Here is a 23271-nt window from a genome sequence, read left to right as displayed (position 1 = left end):
ATAACTAACTATATACCACCCACAAACAAAAAGCCAAAGGGAGAGAGAAAGAGAAGAAATGTAAGTGATCTATAAAGACGATCCATCATCTTTCATTTTAGGTAATTTTATCACTTATCTGGTCCCATTTTAACTATTTTTGCCCAGAGTATAGGAAAATGAAATATAACTAACCTCCTTTTGCTAAATGTTCCAGAAGGAAAGAAATTTGAGTTTGAGATTTAAAATATGTGTATATATTATAATATGTAATATATTTTTGTCCTCAAGTTGTCACTCACACGTAAGAGTACACACGCTTTGCAAGTCTGAGCAGTTTGGTTTGGGTTAGAAACCTAAGTCTGTGTAATCATGGGCAAATTACTTAATCTCCAATTCTCAGTGTTCTAACCTATAAAAGGGCATAATAATAGTACTAGTCTAATACGTCCCTTGAGAAGATTAAATAAGTGCTTAATAAATGGCAATTGCTAATATTAGTAAATAATAACATTGGCAGAGTCTTAGACTCATAGTCATGCAGACAACAATTTCAGGAAATATTCTCCAAAACATTACTTATTTCCACCTTTTTACTCAAGGTGAGAAAATTTAACTTTCTGAGGTCAGTAGACAGACCCAAGGTCCCTCCAATTAGCTGCTGGCCTAAACTGGACAAGTGGAGAGGTCTGTTCAAGGTCATTAGAGTCTGCTGTAGCGCATTTCAAAATGTAGCAGGAAAAAAAAAGGGATATGGGACAATGGTGATTTCCAAAGTAATATAGATTTTTCCATTATAGAAAGACATGGCATAGACAGTTCAAACACTTAAGTACCCTTGAAAAGGGTGTGTTTTGTCTTCTATGACAGAACTTTTTTTTTGTTTTTATTTTTGCATTAGTGAGGTGATTTGCTATTTGAACTTGAGTTTAGGTCAGTCTCTACCTCATGCTATTGTTGCTATTTATACACTTTAAATATAAATGCCCTGGTTTCCTTCCAGGAACTAGTGAGCTGTGTGCTTGAGGTCACTGAAATTTAAAAATGTGCATACTCTAGGAACAGAATTAATAAGGAGCTGTTAATGGAGAAGGCAAACTGAATCTAGGAAACTGGTCAGCATTTTTTGTCAGAAAATATTTCAAATGAGATACTTTCTTGGTCTGGTAGTTTATGTTAGCTGAGAAATGGGAAAGGAAAGTTGAGGGAATGTTTGAAGAAAGAGGGGAGCATGTCATGAGCATTAAATACATAGCTGACTTAATGCTAAGTACTTTCCACATCAATTGGTTTTTCCAGAAACCCAATGAAAAAAGGCAATTTGCAGATGAAAAAAGAAAAAAAAAAAAACTGCGTACCAGTTAATTCGACAAATAACAAAGACATTTTTAAAAAATGAACCCTATCTGATTCAACTGTCACATGATCTTTAAAAAGCTCAATACAGTTCCATCTTTTGTATCTTTTGTCTTTATTGATAAGGAAACCCTAAAATTCCCTTTGGTGTTAAATACGAATCTACCTAGGACAAGAGTGAGAAATAACTATTTTATACTGAATTTGATTCAACAGCAAAGGATTTAATAGCAAATTTTCAGAGAATTACACCTCTGTGAGAGAATGTGGATAAATGGAAAGAAACAAATAATTTTCTCCCCCTCACAGAATCACCATATACTCACTAGTCTTGGACCTAATTTTAGCTCAAGATTGCCCCGAAATCAGAATCAACACAAAACTGGAGTCTTTATAGACCCATAACTGTGAGGGGTTGGAATTCTCACCCACACTGAGCCTTTTCTTCCACATGTTATTTCTGTTTTCACATCTTTTGAGAACTTTTATGTACAATACCAGTCAAGACCTGAGCCACACAATTTAAAAAGTAGTACTTACAAGCTATGTCTTTATAGTCAGAAGACTATGTAATAACAACAATATTATTTTTATGAAAAGAGAATAATATAAATGCTATCATAGTTTCCAGTGTTCTGATTAAAACAGAATAACATTTTAATAATGAATCTAGGAGGATAATATTTATAAGAACAGGAAATCTCCCATCTGGAAAGAAAACAGTATAAAGAGCATATAAGAGTAGAAGGGGCCTTGGAGACCTTTCTCACAGGTGCTCATCTCCCCAAATAGGACTAACTGGTATGTTATATTAGGAAATATTTTATTTATAGTAACAATAATAACAACCATAATAATACTACTAGAAGACAACATTATTAATAATCACAGCTATTATTTCTTCAGAATCTATTAAAGCTAAAGCACTATGCTTCGCACTTTCTAAACATTCCTACTGACGGTTGTAAACCTGTTTTCCCCATTTTATAGGTGAACAAATTGAGGTCCAGATTAGTTAAATGACTTCCCTAGAGCAAAATCTAAGCAGAGAGGTGTTACCTCTTTAATTAATTGTCTTTCACAGAGCTTTAGATTATGAATACATATTCATAATGGTATGATTATAGTTATGAAACTGAAAAAATGCTGTTCTTTTCGTGTAAAATAAATACATGCCTAGCATAGAATGTTAAAGGCAGCATGGAGTAGTGCAGGACAAAATTAATTTGCTATCAAAATTATTGCAATAAAAGCATACAAAGGAGTTTTTCTCAAATCAAAGGGTTTTAACTAAATCATAATTTTCTGACTGAATCATTTGACATTTCTCTATTCACTGCTTTTTGCATCACATCCTGTCCTCTCAATGAAAGGCATCTATGAGCAGGCACTCCTCACTTTAATATCTGGCTGGAAGGCAGGCAGCATCATGGTTAATTAGACAGGCTTCAGAATCCAACCAGCATGATGGCATCCTAGCTCCATCATCTGCAATCTCTGCAACTTTGGGCAAGATACTTAATCCCTTTAAATCACTGTAACTCATCCATAAAATGAAGTTGATAATGGCATCTACATGTAACTGTTATTGCTAGGATTAAATGAGATAATGCAAGTGAGGGGCCAGGACAGTATGTGGTCCATGGTAAGCACTCAGTAAATCATAGACATTTTTACATTTATAGCTGCCCCTCTGGGAGTCGAAAGGAACTGCCCTAACTTTTTCCTCTATGGACGCCATTGCTATTGAATGCTTTCCATTCCTTTCATTTCCTTTCCTTCATTTTTTTCTTTCCATTAAGGAATTCAAACCTAACTTGAACATGGCCTTCCTCTCTCTCTGTCTTGGCATAGCCCATCGTGTCTTGATTCACCAAAAGGTTAACAGATGGTGGTGGGAAATATGATGATAATTAAGAAACACCCAGGCAAGAATACAGGATCCTCTCCTCTCACTGCCAATGGGACCCTCTAGCTCGGCCTCCTCCCTGCTCAGATCACAAGGGTAACCAGCAGTGACTGGAGCCTAAAGCAGTCCCATTCGATTTCCGACCACATCATATTTTCTCGGCATCCAAAGTTATAAATAGACTTTGTTATAGATATATTGATATGCTAGGTGACAATGTTCTAACAATGGCTGTTGTACAAAACTATCTGCCTCGGGGACATTAAGGGTTAAGGAGCTCATACAATGAGCTCATTGTATCAATGAACAAATGATGTCTGAGTTTCAAGCAACTAGTTCACAAAGGCACTTTTGAAACAGTCCACTCAGAGACTGGGGGCTGACTTTCCTTTGTTGTTGTTGTTGACTGGGGCCTCCCTGGCCACTAGAGGGTTGCTTATGCATCATCTGCCTCATCAGAGGCTCTTAAAGGTCAGTTCTGAAATAACTACATTTCAAGGGCAGGACCATATTCTCCTCCACTCCTACAGTATCTGCAGAGAGAGTGCCCAGAAACGAGGAAGACCATTTCAAGAACTGATCAATATCCTGTTCGGGAAGATAGATGAAGACAGTGGGTTGAAAGCAGAATTTAAATAAAGGGGGGGGGGTGGATATGGGGAACAGCTGAATCCTCCAGTTAGCTTCCTTAACCCCTTCAGGGTGACTGGAGAGTGCTCACACTTCTGTTCAAAGCAAGGAGAGCGAATTCCAGGAAGTGTATTAAAGTATACAAATGAACCCCACCCACAGACTTCTCTCACATGCTCTGTGTTCAGAGTAGATTATTAGATTAAGCAAGACAGAGGCTGGCACTAGAGGGTATGCAACAGGTCATTTAGGTTGCACAGGGATCAGAAAAAGATGACCGCAACTCAGAAGTGACTTTGTACTCAGGTCCTTGACCTCTAGCTTTGTCTTTCTGAAGAATTTCTTTCCTGGCATTTAGAGTTTACTTGGTATATTCTTGGCAGCTGGGATAGGAGTGGGGAGAATCAGGCAAATGGGAGGCCAGGAAGGGAGCCAGGAATGTTCACATTTGGGGGAATGTTCCTCCAATTCCTACGGATTTCTTTGTGGATGTATGATGGAAACAGATGTCTCCTTTTTTGTTTATTTTTTCTTGTTTTTGGCACATCATAGATAATCACTTATGTCTGCTGGATTTTTGAGGGTTCCACCCCCTTCCTTGGTCCTCTTTGAAGTCTATTTCATCTCTTCCCAAGACAATCTAGATGGTGGAATTCCAAGTATGATTCCGACTTCAAAGCCAGTGAGACCACACCTAATACATCTGGTCTTCTCCTTCTAACAGACTTTAATAACTCTTCTTGAGGCAGGTCAAGATTCTATTTTCTTTGGTAATTTTCTCTGCTTCATCATTCATGAATAAGCTTTTCCACATGGGTGATAGTAACAGTAATAATACAAATGCTTCTATGTGCTAACCTACTAATCCCTTTACACATATTCTTTCATTTAATCCTATGAACAACCCTATCAGATAGACAAATCACTAGCACCATTTTACAGAAGAGAAAACTGAAGCACAGGGCAGTTGAGGAATTTTCCCAAGGCTCACAGCCAGGAGAAGGTGCATATGGGATATGAGCCCAAAGAGTCTGTCTCCTCCGTATCATTCACAGTGTCCTGGCTTCTGCTGGGCACCATTTCCTCTGCTATGACCACAAGCAACCTCCTATTTTGAACTGCACCTATTATGTACCATACATGATAGTAAAGATTTCACAAGCATTATTTCACTTCATTTCAAAAACAACATCATCAGCTAGGCCTTGCCCTTACTGACAGATGAAGAAACAGAGGTTTGGTAGGGGTTGGTGGGTCGTCAGAGGTCACACAACTAGTAAGTTACACAACCAAGACTAGAATCCATGTTTCTCTAACTCCAAAGGCTATACTTTCACTCAGCATCCCATCTTGGCCCTGCAAAAAGACTCTACCCAACTATTCCTGGACACACCACAGGCCTCCTTTGACACAGTGTGCAGCATCGATAAGGTTAAACGACAAGTGTGATTATGCATTATTTTTTTGCTAATATCTCTATGAATAAAATGTCTATTTGATTTTCATTTAACCCCAAAAGAATCTGATTACCAAATAACCACTGAAGAATTATTGCCAATTATGTTCTGTAATTATGGCTCCTGTTAATGACATCAGTGTGCAGCCTTTCATATTTAGTCCTATTAATTAATCCCGGTAAGCCCAGAAAGTTATAATCGATACAACAAAGGCACCATGGTAAATTACAAATAATTCCCAAATCCTTTAAACAGTTTTCAAGGCTCCTTCAGTTTTCTTGGTTAGGACACATTGAGTGTGGGAGCTGGAAGAGTCTGTAGTAACTGATAGCTCCTCACCTGCAACCACCTATTTCAGTAATATGCCTAATTAGGCAAATGCTTAAAACTGGAGTCCCATCTGCCACTAACAAGTATAAATTCCTACAGGGCAATAAAAAATAATTAACTGGTTGAGTCAAGAGACCCCCAAATCAGATATACGACATTTCAATTCTCTGAGCAATATATTGCTTCAGATAACACCTGTTGTCAGTGAGTGGTTTCAGTTTCGCAGAAGTTGAATATAGCAAGTATGTCTAATACTGAAAGTCCCACAAAGAAAACTTCCTGATGGCTCAGTCTCACAGACAGACAAGATAAACAGGCATACTGACAGTGATGCTAGGAATTGATGCTTTATGAAAAACTGGTCTCTGAATTCTATGTTTTTCAAAATCTCCCAATCCATCCTCAGATTTTCCTCATATTGTATCAAACATACGTTGATATACATTAGATTTCTAAAATGGTTATATTTATATGCTTTGTTTTTTTGTTTGTTTTTTTGTTTTTTTGCGGTATGCGGGCCTCTCACTGTTGTGGCCTCTCCCGTTGCGGAGCACAGGCTCCGGATGCCCAGGCTCAGCGGCCATGGCTCACGGGCCCAGCCACTCCGTGGCATGTGGGATCTTCCCGGACCGGGGCACAAACCCGTGTCCCCTGCATCGTCAGGCAGACTCTCAACCACTGCGCCACCAGGGAAGCCCTATTTATATGTTTTATCTGAGACAGCTACAGCTATAGTTGTCCAGAGGTGCTACAAGCTGTCTCAGAAGTAGTCCATTGCAAGAAGACGTGGCATGACAATCCATTCTACATCACTGAAAACTAGACTAGTTGGTTTCTGAAGCCCTGATCTGTGTTAGTCTAGAAGTCAAAGAATCCTGTTCTTTTTGGCAGAGAGGAAAAGGGTCAGAACTCGATCCCCGTTGGCATCCCATGCCCTTCCCTGATTCCATTCTTGTTCTGGAGGATTTCCCAGGAGATAGTACATAACCCTCAGCAGGTGTCTGGCCTCAGAAACAATTTGGGAGGAGGAAACAGAGGCTCAGAATAAATAAATATCTATCAAAGCATCATTGCGTCAAATATAACAGAGAACATGGTTATCTTTAAAGGATTCAAAAAGAGGAATAATATGACAATTTTAGACTGAATATAAATTGGTTCCTTCAGATAAATAATTGTTAGTGGAGAAATTAATCTAACTGGCAATTTAGAAGAATTAGTTTGTAAAATTATAATATTTAAGATCTGGAAATAACCTTAAAGGTCATCTGAAGCCAACTTTCCATTTTACAAATAAGGGAACTGAGATTCAGAAAGGGTAAGGAACTTGTCCAAGGTTACCCAGTAAATCAATGGTTGAAATAGGACTGGAACAGAGACATCTTAATCACACCATCTGCCACCACGCTCAAACTAAATGACTAGTTCAATTTTAAAAGTTTATAAGAAGGAATGATAATAGGTACAATCTTAGATTTATGGTTTTAAAATGCAAGACTCCGTCCTAACATCACTGACAGTCATTGTTAACATGGCTCCTCCATCTTGTCAACATGCAGCATTAAGATCTGAGTAGACATTGGGAGTGTGACCATATGTTAGGACCGGAGATCTCACCAGATACTGCAGTTCATATTCTACTGTCAGCAAGTTTTATACAAATTAAAGTAATAATAATAATAATGATGACGATGATGATGATGATAGATGATAATGACAGAAGCCTATACTGTTTTAAGGCCAAATTTCATACATAGTATTCAGAGTCCTTATCTGACCAGCCATCATTTTTTAATTTATTTTTTTTTGGTGGTTTCCCTAGAGTTTTACTTTAATTTTTTGTTTCAATTATTTACCATTAGTTAAAAATTATAAATAAATAAATAAAAATTATAAAATTCCACTTAAAACCTGGGTGCTCTTTTCTTATAGGTAGCTCACTAGATGTTGAAAAACAGAACAAAAAGGGGGAAGGGAAGGGAAGGAAAGGAAAACCAAACCATTCCTTTCCTGTTTAGCTGAGCAGTATTTGAGCTCCTGACTCTGCTTTAACGTTTCCTTACTCTAGCATCACCATCAAAATTCCTACAAGTGGTTCTTCTAACCACCACCAAAGTACCTATGCAAGTACTAATTAGCTAGCATAAGTTAATGTAGATTTCCTTGAAATTAAAAGCAGTTTTCAGAGCCATGGAGAGTGACTTCTATCTGCATTACTGCAGGGGTCACAAGGGCAAGTTCGGCTTCGAACTCCTGGAGTCTGAGTTCTGACCCAATGGGATCGAGATATGCCAATAACAACAGTTACAAAACTGATATGATCAGAAAAGAGGTTTATGTACATAAAAGCGTGATGGAGGAACTGAAGAGAATAATCGATGACACTGAAATTCCCAAAGAGGATAATGCTTTGTGGCCTCCTCCCGACTAAGGGCGCCGGCAGGAGCTTGAAATCATCATTGGAGATGAACACATTTCCTTCATGACATCAAAAATTGATCCCCTTATTGATGTCAATCAATCCAAGGATCCAGAAGGCTTACGAGTATTTTATTATCTTCTCCAGGACCTGAAGTGTTTGGTCTTTGATCTTACTGAATTACACTTCAAGATTAAGCCAATCTAGATTGAATATTGGTGTGGACACAAGCAGTGTGGGAGTAGCTGCTTTTAATCACCATTATCAGGACATTTTTGTGTATAATATTTCTTATAAACTATAAATGATTGTCTTTAATAAATAACATAACCAAAAAAAGCATTTTTCACCCTTCTAACTTCAAAGGGAATAAGAAATCTTCAGAATGTCACACTCAATAACTATGCTTCTTAAAGCAAAATATATATAATGCATCATCAAGGATACATATTCCCTCATCAATAATGCTTATGGGATTGACCCTTCCTTTGTTATATTTACTCTTTCTTGCTACCCAATAAGAACACACTTTGAGAAAATAAGACAAAAGAAGACATTCTGATTTAAGAAGAAAGTGAAGGGGAGAGGTGGCAGTGGCACAGGTGGCATCTAAGGTCTACCTGAAGGTTCTAAGAGATGGGTCACTTGTGCAAAGCTATGCCTGTGAAAGCCTTAACTTGAATTTAATGTTTCCCATGCACGGTTTAATCACATCTATAGAACTGTTTTTATAGCTTTGAATAAATAAGAGCTTACTACTTCAATATTTAGTCCATTGAGCACTATTGTATACATTTACAATTGTGAACAGATAAATTTGTGTTTTCTGTTGAATGTGGGTCTGAGTTAGCAAAGTGTACTCTCAAAGAAAGAATTCTCTAGGACCTGATTTCTATCTTCTCCCAAAGTAGGGCTTATATACACACTGGGGGAAATAAACTTCCGAGTGATAGCAGCAAAACCCAGCTGTTTGTGCAAGTCAAACTGCCTTGCATGGGAATTAACAAAAGCTTGCCAGCAAACATGAAAGAGCTGCAATTCTCAGAGCAGAAACAGGCTCCACCTTACATACCACCTTTTGTAAGTACAGGACTTGAAACAGCATGAGGCCAGAGCTCCTTGAGTGTACAAAGGTGTGGAAAGGCACACATGATCCCTAGTTTTAATGATAGCTCCAGTATTAGGAAGTGGAAGAATCTCCCTTCAGCTTTCTAACAGCCTACTTACTCTTAGCCAGGAAGAAGAGGAGAAAAATAATCATACAATTCAATGAGCCATTTTCCAAATGAAACATGATTCACTTAAGCAAAACTTTCTGCAGGTGTCACTTCTCAAGGATGCTTAAGAGAAGGGCCCACCAAACCTGTTCTGAGGGCTAAAGCAACGCACAATCTGTATCACCCAGCATGGTGCCTGGCAAATAGTAAGAACGAGGACATAGTTACTAATGAAATTATACACAGTCTGCCCAGTTCAGAACAGTTATCCTGAGCACAGAACCTCTTAACCACTGGTTTATAGAGGTGGTTACAAGTATTGATTCAGACTCAAACAGCCCCTTTTAGCACTGTTAGTCTTTCTTTTTTTTTTAACATCTTTATTGGAGTATAATTGCTTTACAATGGTGTGTTAGTTTCTGCTGTATAACAAAGTGAATCAGCTATACTTATGCATATATTCCCATATCTCCTCCCTCCTGCGTCTCCCTCCCACCCTCCCTATCCCACCTCTCTAGGTGGTCACAGAGCACCGAGCTGATCTCCCTGTGCTATGTGGCTGCTTCCCACTAGCTATCTATTTTACATTTGGTAGTATTTATAAGTCCATGCCACTTTCTCACTTTGTCAGCACTGTTAGTCTTAATCCAACTGAATTATTTTACAAAGTAAGCCAAAAACATAAACTCAGGTAAATTAAAAATAGGTAAAAGAGCACACAAATCCTCAAGAAACAACAATTCTTTGGCCTCTGCCTATTATCTCCATTTGTAAAATTATTCCTTTCCTCCAAGGTCCACAATGCTTAGCCTTCTGAGATGTAAATACACCTCACAGGGTATTAACCTCTGTCAATGGAAATAAAACTGTAATTGATTTGGTTCTGCGATTATCTAACATATCAACATGTGCTCATTGAGAAAAAATGACGTCTGGACAACTGATATTGTATTTCTGCCAAATACCAAGCTGATGTTCATAAAATCTTACTGGAGAGCACCCAGTGCTAACTATAGGATTTCAAACTGCTGATTTGCAGAGATGAATCATGAAGCAATCTACATTGTGTGGGTAATTAGAATTCCCATCCTTATCCATCCTCTGAAAAGAAGCCTAAATTTTTTATTTGGAAGCCACTTTGAAAAGCTTTCATTAATTTAAATTTCAGAACAGATTTCTCCCCATTATGTGTATTCAACTAAAAGCCTATTAAATACAACACCACGATAAGAGTGAACAAATAGCAGGTTTTTCCAAGGCATCCATTTTATTTTATTCCAGGATCCAGAGGCATTGATAATTCAGAGATTGCTGCAACACTTAGAATCTTTTGAAAACTAGAAAGAATCGGTAATAATTTAGTGATTTCTAATTCTCTACGATTTGTTTAAACGTGTGAGACAAATGAGTCCGTGTTCCTTAAAACTGCCCACAACTTAAGCAATTTAATAGTTGCTAATTAGATGCATTTAATTCCAATTTAAAAACCATCTTTACTTGGTATGCTCGTCATAGAAATACTATTCAGCTGGATCCTATTATAACTGACATGGTTTATTTATTACACTTGATCTGAGGAAAAAAGTACATACCCAGAAAGCATCGTTATTTAATCTTGGTGTTAATTTACTCATATGCTTCAAAAGTCTAGAGATTTAGTATTATTTGAACTTGGTGAAACATATGTAAAGTTTCTTGCCTCTGCCTTTAATATTTGGGGGGAAAATGATTCTGTTAGGGTTTTCAAGATGGCTAAGATTGTGGAACAAAAATAAGAGAAGAGAATAAAGTAAGGCTGAGATGGTATAAGTCCCATGATTTTATATATCTATACAGGAGAGGAACAGGTTTTGAGGAAATCACGATGGGAATTAGACGCGTTAAGCATGTTGAACAGAGAAGGCTCCCGGCAAAAACAAATAAGATGCCAAGATGCTTCTCCATTATGGCCAACACAAAAGGAGGAAAGAAGACGACAGCGTCACAAGAGTCTACAAATAACTAATCCCTCTCATGTACATCTTGATTTGCAGTCCAGCCTGGCAGCAAAACCTCAGGCTCTCCGTTACCCACTTACAAGCCAGCTTCACATGATAGATTATTATTATTAGCAGCATTATTATGACCATTTCCAGTTATCTTTTCTCTTCTTATCTCTCTCCTGAGGCTGTTACAAGAAGAGATTACCTGAAAAGGGAAGGAAATAAGTACCCAAAAAGGCTAAAGGAAGAAAAACTGCATGTTTTCAGAAAACTTTGTAAGACTGATGAGGTAGGGAAATAAAATGAATAAAATGATTATATCATGTTCCATACAGTCTGACAAGGTAATCCCTAAGTGGGAGATTTTTTTCTCAGCTGCAAATTTCTAGCTGTGTATAGAGTATGACTGACAAGCCATAAACATAAATTAGTGAAACCGAATGGAAGCCATTTGGCTGCTCGTTATTTTACCATTTGCTACATTTCAATAAATTCATGATGACAAGTTGAGGGTTAGGGGGAATTCCTAAAGGCACTAATGTACTGGTTTAGTTGAAGAGTAAAATAATACTACAGGAAAATAACTGGCTTTGATAAACATATTGAATTAGTATACCATAAAAGGAAAATGGATAGGTGATTCATTCACTGTTCATTTGAGATCTCTTAAATTATAAAATAAAAAATAGCCTGTTCCCTATAAAAAGACAAAGGCAATGCCATTTAGTGTTTTGACAATCAGGCCTACTTGTGGGATCACTTGTGGGATCACTGATCTTCGGTTGAGAGTCTGCCTGCCAATGCAGGGGACACGGGTTCGTGCCCTGGTCCAGGAAGATCCCACATGCCGCGGAGCGGCTGGGCCCGTGAGCCATGGCCGCTGAGCCTGCGCGTCCAGAGCCTGTGCTCCGCAACGGGAGAGGCCACAACAGTGAGAGGCCCGCGTACCGCAAAAAAAAAAAAAGGATAAATCTCATGTTAAGTATTCTTACCATAGTAAAATAATACCGAAAAAAAAAAAGTTAAATTTGAAGGAGACTAAATTCAATATACTACACTTACTAACACAAAGTGAGAAGGAGAATCAACTTCTTTTTTTCCCCCAATCAATTCCTTGCCTTTGAAATGCCACAGTTTTCTATATGTCATATAAAATGGTATGGAATATGAATTATCTGGAAAATTTTCTCAATTGTCTATTTCACTTTGCAATATGAACACAGCCTGCATTTACAACCATAAATTCAAAGGGAAAAATGCTTTAAAGATATATCAGGTTACTGCAATCTAAGCATATTATTTTGCTGTGGTTCCTTTTTGGGACTGAATATCAAGATGCAGTCCACTATGCCAAAAGCCTCTAGCTTTCCAGAAATTGAAAGCCTTCGCCAACAAATCACAACTGTTTTACCATATGCCTCTTTGTTCTGCCAAGTATTACCAGCCTGTTCTACTTTTAAGCAAATTTCATTATATTATAGCTCAGAGCAATGTTCATTAAAAAGTATTACTGAAAAATGTCAAGTTGTTTTTATATAGAAACTGGAATTTATTTTCTACTAAAAGTCAGATATTTATTGAACACAAGACATTTTAAAAATATTGATCTCATTTCACAAGTCACTTCAAACTTGTCAGTCTCCATCTTGATTGTGAAGGCTCAGGCCACATAATGATTGTCTGAAGCATTTTCTGTCTTGCACCAGTTAACTTTCACTAGTATCTACCATTGATGCAGATCAACCCTACCTTTCTGGAATCGACGTAGTCTCAGATCAGTGGAAAATCTCTTCCCTGTTTCTTCACACTCATATTCATCCTCTCCTTGACCAATTTGCTTATTTTTCTGTCTCCCAGCCACAGCCTTCCCGATAACGTCCCAATGCAGTCATATTTTAGGTGATTATAAACTTCATTATAGCCTGTTCACTTTATATAGTATGATACCGTCCAAATAAAACTAGCCTAGAAATCTCACCTCCACAACTTCTAGTTATGTGACCCTTAATAAAGTCACTTAATCTTTGGAGCCTTCATTTCCTCATCTATAAAACGGATGATTACTTCCTGCCCTCCCTTTTGAATCCAGTTTGTGAGCACAAAATTTGGTAAGGCATGTTCAGACATTCTGTATCTCATTTACCACAAACCAAACACAAAACCAGAGAGCTTCATTTTGAAGCACCAAGCTCTTTCCTAAGGAACTGTTTCTCTTTCTCTTCAGACGGTAAAACCCACTGGCCGTTAAGAGTCTGTGATCCAAAAATCATAGGATTAATCTTCATTACCTATTGTAACTAGGTTTAGCATTTGATTCTTGGTCCAATGAAGACTCATAAAATGTTGGGCTTTAAATCAGGAGAAAAGCATGATATTCTTGCTTCCTCTGAGGAAAAAGAATGTTTTTAATCCCCTGAGGAAAATCAGATATACTCAAATGGGGCCACATTATATATTTAAGCTAACAATAACAACAATGATAGAAATAATTCAATTGTTCTTAAATCCTAGGCCAAATCAGTCTGTGAAGATTTCTGGGGCTTTCCTAAGCTCTGGAGGGGAGCTGAATCATGCATTGAGGCTGCCTTTATTCTAATACTACATTTATATGCAGTAAAATCAGGATAAAATGGAAATCAAGGTCACTTTTGATGTGAAAGAAGTGACAAAAAAGTATCTAGAGGGACAGCAAGGAACTGAATGGGGGTGAGATAAGAAAGAACAGGCCTACTTAATTTGCCTTGCTAAATGTGATGAAGAGACTCTGAATTGTGAGAATTGTGAGTTGGGTATCTGTATAAAACCCACAAGCCTTTTCTTTGCACTTCCTTTTGCTATAATCTCTTTCCTTCCCATGGGGATCTTTCTCTAGTATTGTCTATCTCCTTAGCAATGAGGGAAAGGAGGCTGGCCAAATCATCCATCATGAGTCTGTCACCCCTATTCTCTAGGTATGGCTTCATCTAAAATAAAATTATAAGCATATAACTTCCCACCTCACAAATACAGGGGTGACAGGGAAGCTCAAAGTAAAGCAGAGTGCATTCTGGATGCCAGTATAGAAATTACGATCATTTAAGTACCGCATTTAAACCGCATTTATTTAGAAAGAGCTCAAACAGAATGACAAGAAAAACACTGACTCTACTAACCAAATAAATACAGTCACTTTTGACGTTCTATTAAGAGATATTTATCAAGAGCGTGAAAATGTTCATACCCTTTGTCCTATTAATTCACATCAGGAAATCAACCTAAAGAAACGCTGTTTTCTGCACAAAGGTGTTCACTGCAGGATTATTTAGAAAGGCAAAACTTTGGAGAAAACCTAAATATCCAACAGGAGTACAATAGTTAAGTCTATTAATAAAGAATAGGCAGTTAATTTTTTTTTAAATGTTAGTGGAATAGAAAAATATTCTGATATGTTAAGATCAACATGATCTCAAATTTTTTGGTTTATATTATACACATAAAAAGATTAGGACATCAAATCAAGATTTAGCAGTGTTGGAATTATAGCTACTTTTTTACTTTCGTCCTTTGAGCAGTTTTTGGTTTGTTCCTAATAAAATCAATAAATATTTTGTCATTGTAAAAATAATCCATACCTGTTGGGTATTTATGTGTTAAAACTGAAAGCCTAATCTTTAGCTGGAAGTCTGAGAATTGGCTGTGTTTCTGTGGCGAAAGAATGCTTTAAAGAGAAAAAGCACAGCATATTAATGTGAGAAAGCCTGTTTGTCTTTAAATGGGATGGTTTTCTCGGGGACACACTGAAGTCAATCTTCTTCCTCCTGAATGACAGGATTTCTGTATTAAAGTGTTTGTATGTGGAGACAAATAGTGCCTCTCAAATGTGCAGAGAAGCATCTTGAGTAACCAACTACAGGATTCCACAAAAATTATGGAACCCTCCTTTCAGGTTCAAGTACGTGAGTTAAGCAGGAACAGTTATAGAATCAGTAAAAAAAAAAAAAAGGGGAAGGGTAAGCTGTGAAAAAGTAAGAGAGTGGCATGGACATATATACACTACCAAACGTAAAATAGATAGCTAGTGGGAAGCAGCCGTACAGCACAGGGAGATCAGCTTTGTGACCACCTAGAGGGGTGGGATAGGGAGGGTGGGAGGGAGGGAGATGCAAGAGGGAAGAGATATGGGAACATATGTATATGTATAACTGATTCACTTTGTTATAAAGCAGAAACTAACACACCATTATAAAGCAATTATACTCCAATAAAGATGTTTAAAAAAAAAGGGGGAAAAGAAAAAAAAAAAAGAGTATGGGAAAGAAATAGTACAGAAAGAAAAGGAGAGCAAATTGATAATGATTTTGTAACCAGACAGACTGTGGCATGAGCAAATAAAACTAAAGAAATAGAGAATAAGTCTCATCTCTCTCATTACACACAATATATCCCTATTTAAAAAGTTCTCATTAAAGCACTTAATTAAATATTGTTTAGTAATATGAGTAATACCCGAATACGGTATAGTAATACCAGTCAAACCTACCAATTATCTTGGGCACTAAAACGGTGCCCAAGCATTGACAGTCTTTGATGGGACTAGATTCAAGTATGTTGGATTCTCTTTTCCTTATGCTTCATGTCGTTTCATGGCAAAGTTGCAACTTTGATGCTTAGAACTGCCAATGTTTACTTAATGGCTGACTCTCTAGTTACCAAGATTAATTAGCTAAAAGACCAAATCTAGATGCTAATGAAACCTAAAGGACTTATCTAACAGTTAATGCACTGGGATATTATTCATTAAAGAGCAAGAAACAAAGGTTGATTATATCTTCCTTCTTATGAGCTATTTTTAAGTAACCATTATTCTGGCTTTTTTCCCCCCCAGAAATGAATTAGGTTGGTGGTATTCTTTGCTGCTTCTCTGTTTCACTTTCCAGAGTAATATGGTCTTTTTTTCCCCCCTTTTGTCCACACTGGTCATGCAGATCAACTTCATGTCAGAAAATAAAAACTAAAACAAAAATCACTTTTGAGAGCTCTCACACATCTATCTTCACCAAACTAATCACAAAGCTATGCTTCCAAGGCCATCAGGTAATACGAGTGTGGTCTATTCCAGCATGAGGATTCTTTCCAAGGCAGTTTGGAACTAATTTACTAGGGCGACTGGTGAGTCAGGTTTTCATCCCATAAAATGATTATGGCCCAAGGGAACATATGAGAAAACAATGCACAAGGGTTTCTAAGTTATTAACTAGCATGAGGATTATCTTCAAACCAAAAATAAAAAGCAATCATTAATTCTTGGCAACAGCATAAATATGAGAGCAATGGTGTACACAGGTTACTTCTAAACCGGAAAACACTTTTCAATAATTCTCATTAGGGGGGGCTTCCCTGGTGGCACAGTGGTTGAGAGTCCGCCTGCCGATGCAGGGGACACGGGTTCGTGCCCTGGTCCGGGAAGATCCCACATGCTGCGAAGCTGCTGGGCCTGTGAGCTATGGCCGCTGAGCCTGCGTGTCCGGAGCCTGTGCTCCGCAACGGGAGAGGCCACAACAGTGAGAGGCCCGTGTACCACACACACAAAAAATAATAATAATAATTCTCATTAGGGGAGGAGGGACAAATTAGGAGTGTGGGATTAACAGATACAAACTACTATACATAAGATAGATAAACAACAAGGATTTACTGTATAGCACAGGGAATTATATTCAATATTTTGTATTAACCTATAATGAAATATTTGAAAAAAAAACTGAATCACTATGCTGTACCCCTGAAACTAGCCCAATATTGTAAATCAACTATACTTCAGTAAAAATAGATAAATAGATATATAAATAAATAAATCTCATTACAAACAAGTCACTATTATTAGTGAAATATCGGGGTTAAATCACACACTGCCCATGTATGTACATTTCAAGATAAGAATGATACCACTCATACAAATCCTTCTTTGTTTGCCTGTTTAATTAAGAGTAGATTTTGTAAATCTTACCATGCATTGCATGCAATGTCTTGCTGACTAGTCAGAAGCGGAGCTGATGGGAGCCTGGTGCTCAGAGACTTCCTGAGCTCTGAGTTTCCACATTTTGGGATGTGTTCTACATATGGAGTATGTCTTCTCAGCCTGGGCCTCTAGGTAACTTACACATGTCAAGAACACTGGCAAAAAAACAAGAGGCACTGGATGAGGAACCAGTCACCAATTTTGCCACCATCCTGGCATATGATTCAGGAAATATCAATCAGTCTGCATCTCAGCTACTGAATCTAACATAAGATAAGCAAACAGTTGGGAAGAATTCAGTGAGACTGCACAAGAAAGTTCATTGAAAATAATACATGTTGTGAAAGTGCAAGACACAGTTATGAAAGGGCTAATATGTTAGGAACATCATAAGCTTCAGAGTAATCCCTTATGGTCTATTTTTGCTTCAGTTAAGGAGATGAGGGTAAATATGCTTATGCAATTTCATTCTGTGGAGAGCAAAGATGGGGCCACCATGGCCAAGAGTTTAGTTAATTAATCTGGAACCTTTCCTGGCCAGTGTTGAGCACTATCAATCTAAACGACCTGTGTTTTCATTTATTTAGTGAACGGCTGATAAAGGTCATCAGAGTGAAGATCACTCCCATAGCATATCTAGCACCACCAGTTAACTGGAGGAAAGGTATTCTCCACTTATCAAGTCTCAGGAAGCCGCCTCTAGGAGAATTACAGCTTTGGCACAAGCAGATCATAGACTCAGTTTATGCTTCAGGAAACTCTATTTAGTGGTGACTGCACATAGGTCATTTTTAAAAATCTCCCTGCACACAGCCTGATCCTGTACTACTCAAACACGTCAATTGTTATGATTCAATATTCTTCAAAGGCCTCAAGCTGATGTTCAATATTCCACTGGGAGCTTGGAAAATGGATCTGTCCCTTCACTGAGTTATTAGGCAAGTTTCAACACATCTTTTCATCAGCCTGAGAGAGTCCAGAGAACCCAGCCTCTGTAAATTCAGAGAAGGGATCTTGTAGTTTTCGGCATACGGAAAGGGTGTTAGTCACACATGGTTTGTTTCAACTGTAGGCCTCTGCTCAGGCCCCTCTCTTCTCTGTTTCCCTTCACCCTACCAGTCAAATCTTACCTATTCCCCAGACCTGGACAGAGTCCCATCTCCTTTATGAAGACTCCTCTAACGAGGGGAAGTCTCTCCTCTGCTGGACTGTGAGGCAGCTCTCCCCACTCAATTCACCTCTTCTTCCGCAGCTCCTATCTTGTTAAGCCACCATGCACTCTTATCATACCCACCCTCACCCCTACATCCTGTCTTTAAAAAACATCTCTGAGAATCCCTAAATACGTATCTCAGATCCCACACTTCAAAAAAAAAATCCTGTAACCCATTGTAGCAGTGAGTCTCAATTGTGTGTGCATATGTGGGGGGCCTGATGGGGACATCAAATCTCTAAGGCAGGGTGGGTAAGCCGGGTGGGTGGGGCATGTGTAATATGACATGTCCTTCCACGGCTGCCTTACCTGGAGCTGAGATTCTCTGCTCAGAGCCAGTACCTCTATTTATTCACATTGTCCCAGTCTCTGAAACTTCTATCTCACTCAACATCCTCTCAACTGATATTCCCACCTCTGGTCCTATTCTACTAACCATGACCTCAACCAACCAACTAATTCTCTACCTTGCTTGCTGAGTGATCTTCGAAAATGCAAGCCCGATTCTGTCATAGGCCCTTGTTAAGTACTTCAGTGTCTCTCCATCCACTTTCCGGTAAAGTCCAAACTTCTCGGCAAGATAGAGAAGGCTACCAATTCTGTTCTGACCTTTCCTAGCTTTCTAGCCCTTTCTTTCCCCATCCTCTGACCCCTTCCTCCTTTCCTAGCCCAGCTCTTGTCCTGAAGCATTATGTGCACTTCTCTAAATAGCACCAGTCATTTCTTTAGAGCTTTTGCACAAGCTGTTCTTCCTGGCTGACCCTTGCTCTACCTTGCCTGACTAAATAGGCTACTTAGCTTCTTCTCTTTAAGACCCTCTTCCTTATCACTTCCTCCCAGTGGCCTCCTTTGACCTCTGCAGGGCTTTTAGGAGCCCCCCTTCCTTTTGCTTTAGCATTAGATTACCATGGTCTTTATCACAATGTATCACACGCTAATTACCTGTTTAGCGTCTGTCACCATCTCACATCACACTGGACTATCAGCTCTTTAAGCCAAGGCAGGTGTCTTACTGGTTTTTTTCTTTCTTTTTTGGTATGCTCAGTGTCTGGCATTGTGTTTGGCACTAAGGAGTGACTGAATACATGACTGGATAAATGAGAAGACATTTCAAAAAGCCATGAAAAAGTAAAATGAGTCTGTACAGTATAATGGAATGGTTATGAAACTCACACTCAGCAGTTTTTGAACCTCCACAAATCAAACTACTTTAGGGCCAGCTTATCCAGTTTTATAATAAGATTATTACTATCGGGCTTCCCTGGTGGCACAGTGGTTGGGAGTCCGCCTGCCAACGAGGGGGACACGGGTTCGAGCCCTGGTCCGGGAGGATCCCACATGGTAAGGAGCAACTGGGCCTGTGTGCCACAACTATTGAGCCCATGCTCTGCAATGGAAGGGCCACCGCGGTGAGAAGCCCGCCCACGGCAGCCGGGAGGGCCCCCCCCCCCACCCCGCTCTCCGCAGCTGGAGAAAGCCCACGTGCGCACCAGCGAGGACCCAGCACAGCGAAAAATAAATAACTAAAATAAATAAATAAAAGATCATTAATATCATTCTCTACTTCTCAAAGTTTTGTGAGAATAGACTAGTTTCTGTAATTAAAATCTATATGATGTTACTATTAAGTAGTCTCAACTGGTTACTTCATTTCCTGACTGCCCAAAACACTCTCTGGACCATGGATTTTCAACTGCAGGGCCAGAGAGAGCTGGGATCAGGTCTATCCGTTATTTTACAAATAATCACTTCTTATTTAATTTCTCTAGGTCTCAGTTTTTCCATCTGTGAAATAACGATGACTACCCTATTGTTTTTTATGGCTACTAAGTGGGATAATACATATAAGATATATAGCTTAATTAATGCCTAACACTAATAAGAGCTTAATTAATGATTCCTCTTCCTCTTCCAATTCTTCTTATTATTATTATTACAGCTGGTGCCTAAAAAGTACTTGATGCATTAAAATTAATCAGTTTAAAACTTTTAATATCTAAGAACCAAATTTCTAATTTTGCTTCCCAGCCAAGATGTGGAGGGAGAAAAGGAAGGAGTACAGCACAGAAAGATTAGTTTTCCTCCAGCACATGTCAGAGTTCTCCACTCTTGTCTTGTAACTCTGCCATTGAAGGTGATATTTCATCCTATGAAGTCAGTTATGAGATTTCCTATACAGAGTAATGAAAAAGCCTATAACAACTAGTGACCTGCCTTCCCTGCTGTTCCCTCCACAGAATAATTTTGCCATAAAAAATAAAGGGGACATCTCCTTTTACTGAATTATGACAAATTTTCAACTGACTTATTCCTCTTGGTACTTAGGAGTGTCCTACTTTCCCCTCCGATGACACTCCCACTGAGATGACATGTGACACATCCCAGGGAAGCATCAGAACTAAAGAGAAGGTTAAGACTGGGCCACATCCATCAGCACTTCCTTTTGCTTTAAGAAGAAACATCACTCCCCATCATCACATCAGTCTGCCTCTCTCTGTTCTAAGGATTCTTTTATTTCACTGCCCAAGAAGTGATTTACAGGCAAAAGCCCATGCAAAGCAGCAGAGATACCAACTATCTCCCTCCCCGCTCCCTCCTTCCCTCTCTTTCATATATATATACAACATCTACTATGTGCCAGCCACTGAGCAACAAACAAAACCTGCCCCTACGGAATTATGGAAGGACATGACATAAAGCAAATATGTTCCTAAAGAATTCCAAGTTGAACAAATGACAACCAAATCGTACTTTAAATGCACCAATAAAACATGATCTCTACAGCTGAGTTTTAAAAACAATATTGTCTTTGGAGGCTGGCAATCCTTTAGCAACTTAGCTCCAGCTACAGAAAAGGTGAAAATTAGCAACATGCATTGAACATTTATTATGTACCAGAAACTCTGCTATGCCCTTTTCAGGTATCCTCACGTGACTGTCACACATACACAAAAATGCCTATGTGGTAGTATGCTTATCATTATAAACATTTTACAGATGAGAAAACAGACTCAGAGCGGTGAACACTAAGCCCAAAGTCATACTGTTAGTAGACGGCCTTGAACTCAGGCTGTAGAGCATATGTGCACAGACAGAAAGTCTATGACACATTGTCTGCAAAGGTGCTTCAGAAAAACATTGAAGGAGTGAATAAATGAGTGCCATGAATCTGAAAATCAAACCACATCAACACCACTCAGGATTACTAAATTGCCAAAATGTTCAAGAGCTTGATTTGTTGTATTCATAACTTTTCAGTATATGATGGAAATAAGTCCCTCATCTCCCAAGAGTAGCATACCTGTAACACTTCCTGCTGAAGATATTAACCACGTATTTATAAATTTGCAGAGAAACTTCCCTCAAAGTTCAATTGTCTATAAGTTGCTATTGTTGTTGTTTAAAGAAAGAAGACATCTGGTACTTCCCGTTTCATCTCATCTCAAGTTGAGATGTATGGGGAAAAAAAACAGATATCAGACCAGCTCCTATGAAAACTACTCTGACCAACCAAGAGATACGTTCTTTCCATGGAAGCAATTTAACTATCTTGCAGAACATCTGAAGCACAATACTTAATTTGAGGGGGGAAAATTGCTTTCTTTCCTTCTCCCATTCTAGTAGATGTTACCAGGTTTTCCTGTGTCCATAACACTAATTTTTCACTTTAAAAGAGAGACAACCTAAACTTCCTGGAATGTAGCATAACTGTACTAGGTTAGCCATGAGGAAATGTAGCCTTAGAAGGAGAGAGAGAAGGTAAAGGAACTCCTCTCAGACATAATGAAGACAAGAGCAAGTTGTCACCAGGAAAGGAAAAGTATCACCTCCTAGGTACATGTCTATCTTCTCTCATTTCTCCTTGTTTCCTTGTCATCACCACTCCAGGGGAGGGGGGAGTAGAGGATTTCCCGCCAAACAATGCTTTAGTACCAACTGAAGGATGGTGATTGTAACTGCATTCCGTGTCCTATATGCAAGTTCGAGGGAGGGGGGACTGAGGAGAATGCATACAGGACACCAAATGATGATGCTTCTACATGCATCGACAGGGCCAACTGGAAGACCCACATTCCCAGAATAGCAAGGCACTTGCACAGTATTTCAGTCATGCTTCTTGTAAGAATCTCATAAAAATCTGAGTATCAGAGTGGAGGGGTTAGGAGGAGGGAAGCAGGTGAAAACAATAATAAAAACAGTGAGCCAGAATGTTTTAAGCTTTCAGAAGCTCAACAGAGCAGAAGCTATTGTGAGATAGGAATGGAAAGGTACTGACAGATAAATTGATGTATACCAGCAATATCTTAAATTAATTCCTTGCCATTGATCACGTAAGAAATCAAAGTTAACAGTCTCATGGGTCTTTATACCCAGGGGGAGGAAGGACATTTTGAATGACCTGCTCTTTTGTATCTGGGCAGATAATCAGACAATTAGAGCTCGTCATGTGCTACAACGAAGCTCTCGACTGTCATGAATCACAGTCATGCTCGTTTTAAAAGAAGATTCATAAGAGTGAACTGCTTTTTAAAGAATATATTGCTTTCACATTTCTTCCAAGAAACACAGAAATTAGGGAGAACCAGGGAAGAGAGGTTTCTATCCATCAGAAAGAACAGAAATGGACTTTGACATGCTTGGCTAAGCATCGTCCCCATGATTTAAGGGCTGAGGTGTTGCTTACATGGATGGGATGGGGTTGGGGTGAGGGAACTGAAATCATTATATGAGAAGCACCTATATCAGAAGCAACGGAATTGCTTACAAAATTGCATATCCAA

The 23271-nt window shown here is 38.7% G+C and overlaps 1 protein-coding gene and 1 pseudogene across 7 annotated transcripts in view; one reads left to right on the top strand and one right to left on the bottom strand.

Annotated features, from left to right (window-relative positions):
* The window catches only part of NRXN1 (neurexin 1), a 961338-nt gene that overhangs the window by 817615 nt on the left and 120452 nt on the right, over positions 1-23271 (bottom strand). The window lies entirely within an intron of this gene.
* On the top strand, positions 7448-8287 carry LOC307195883 (protein mago nashi homolog; annotated as a pseudogene). Its single transcript has one exon. The product of its transcript is annotated as a protein mago nashi homolog (transcript).

This window comes from Stenella coeruleoalba, assembly GCF_951394435.1.
Source record: "Stenella coeruleoalba genome assembly, chromosome: 13".
NCBI classification, from domain to species: domain Eukaryota; kingdom Metazoa; phylum Chordata; class Mammalia; order Artiodactyla; family Delphinidae; genus Stenella; species Stenella coeruleoalba.
This window is presented reverse-complemented; position numbering and strand designations above follow the sequence as displayed.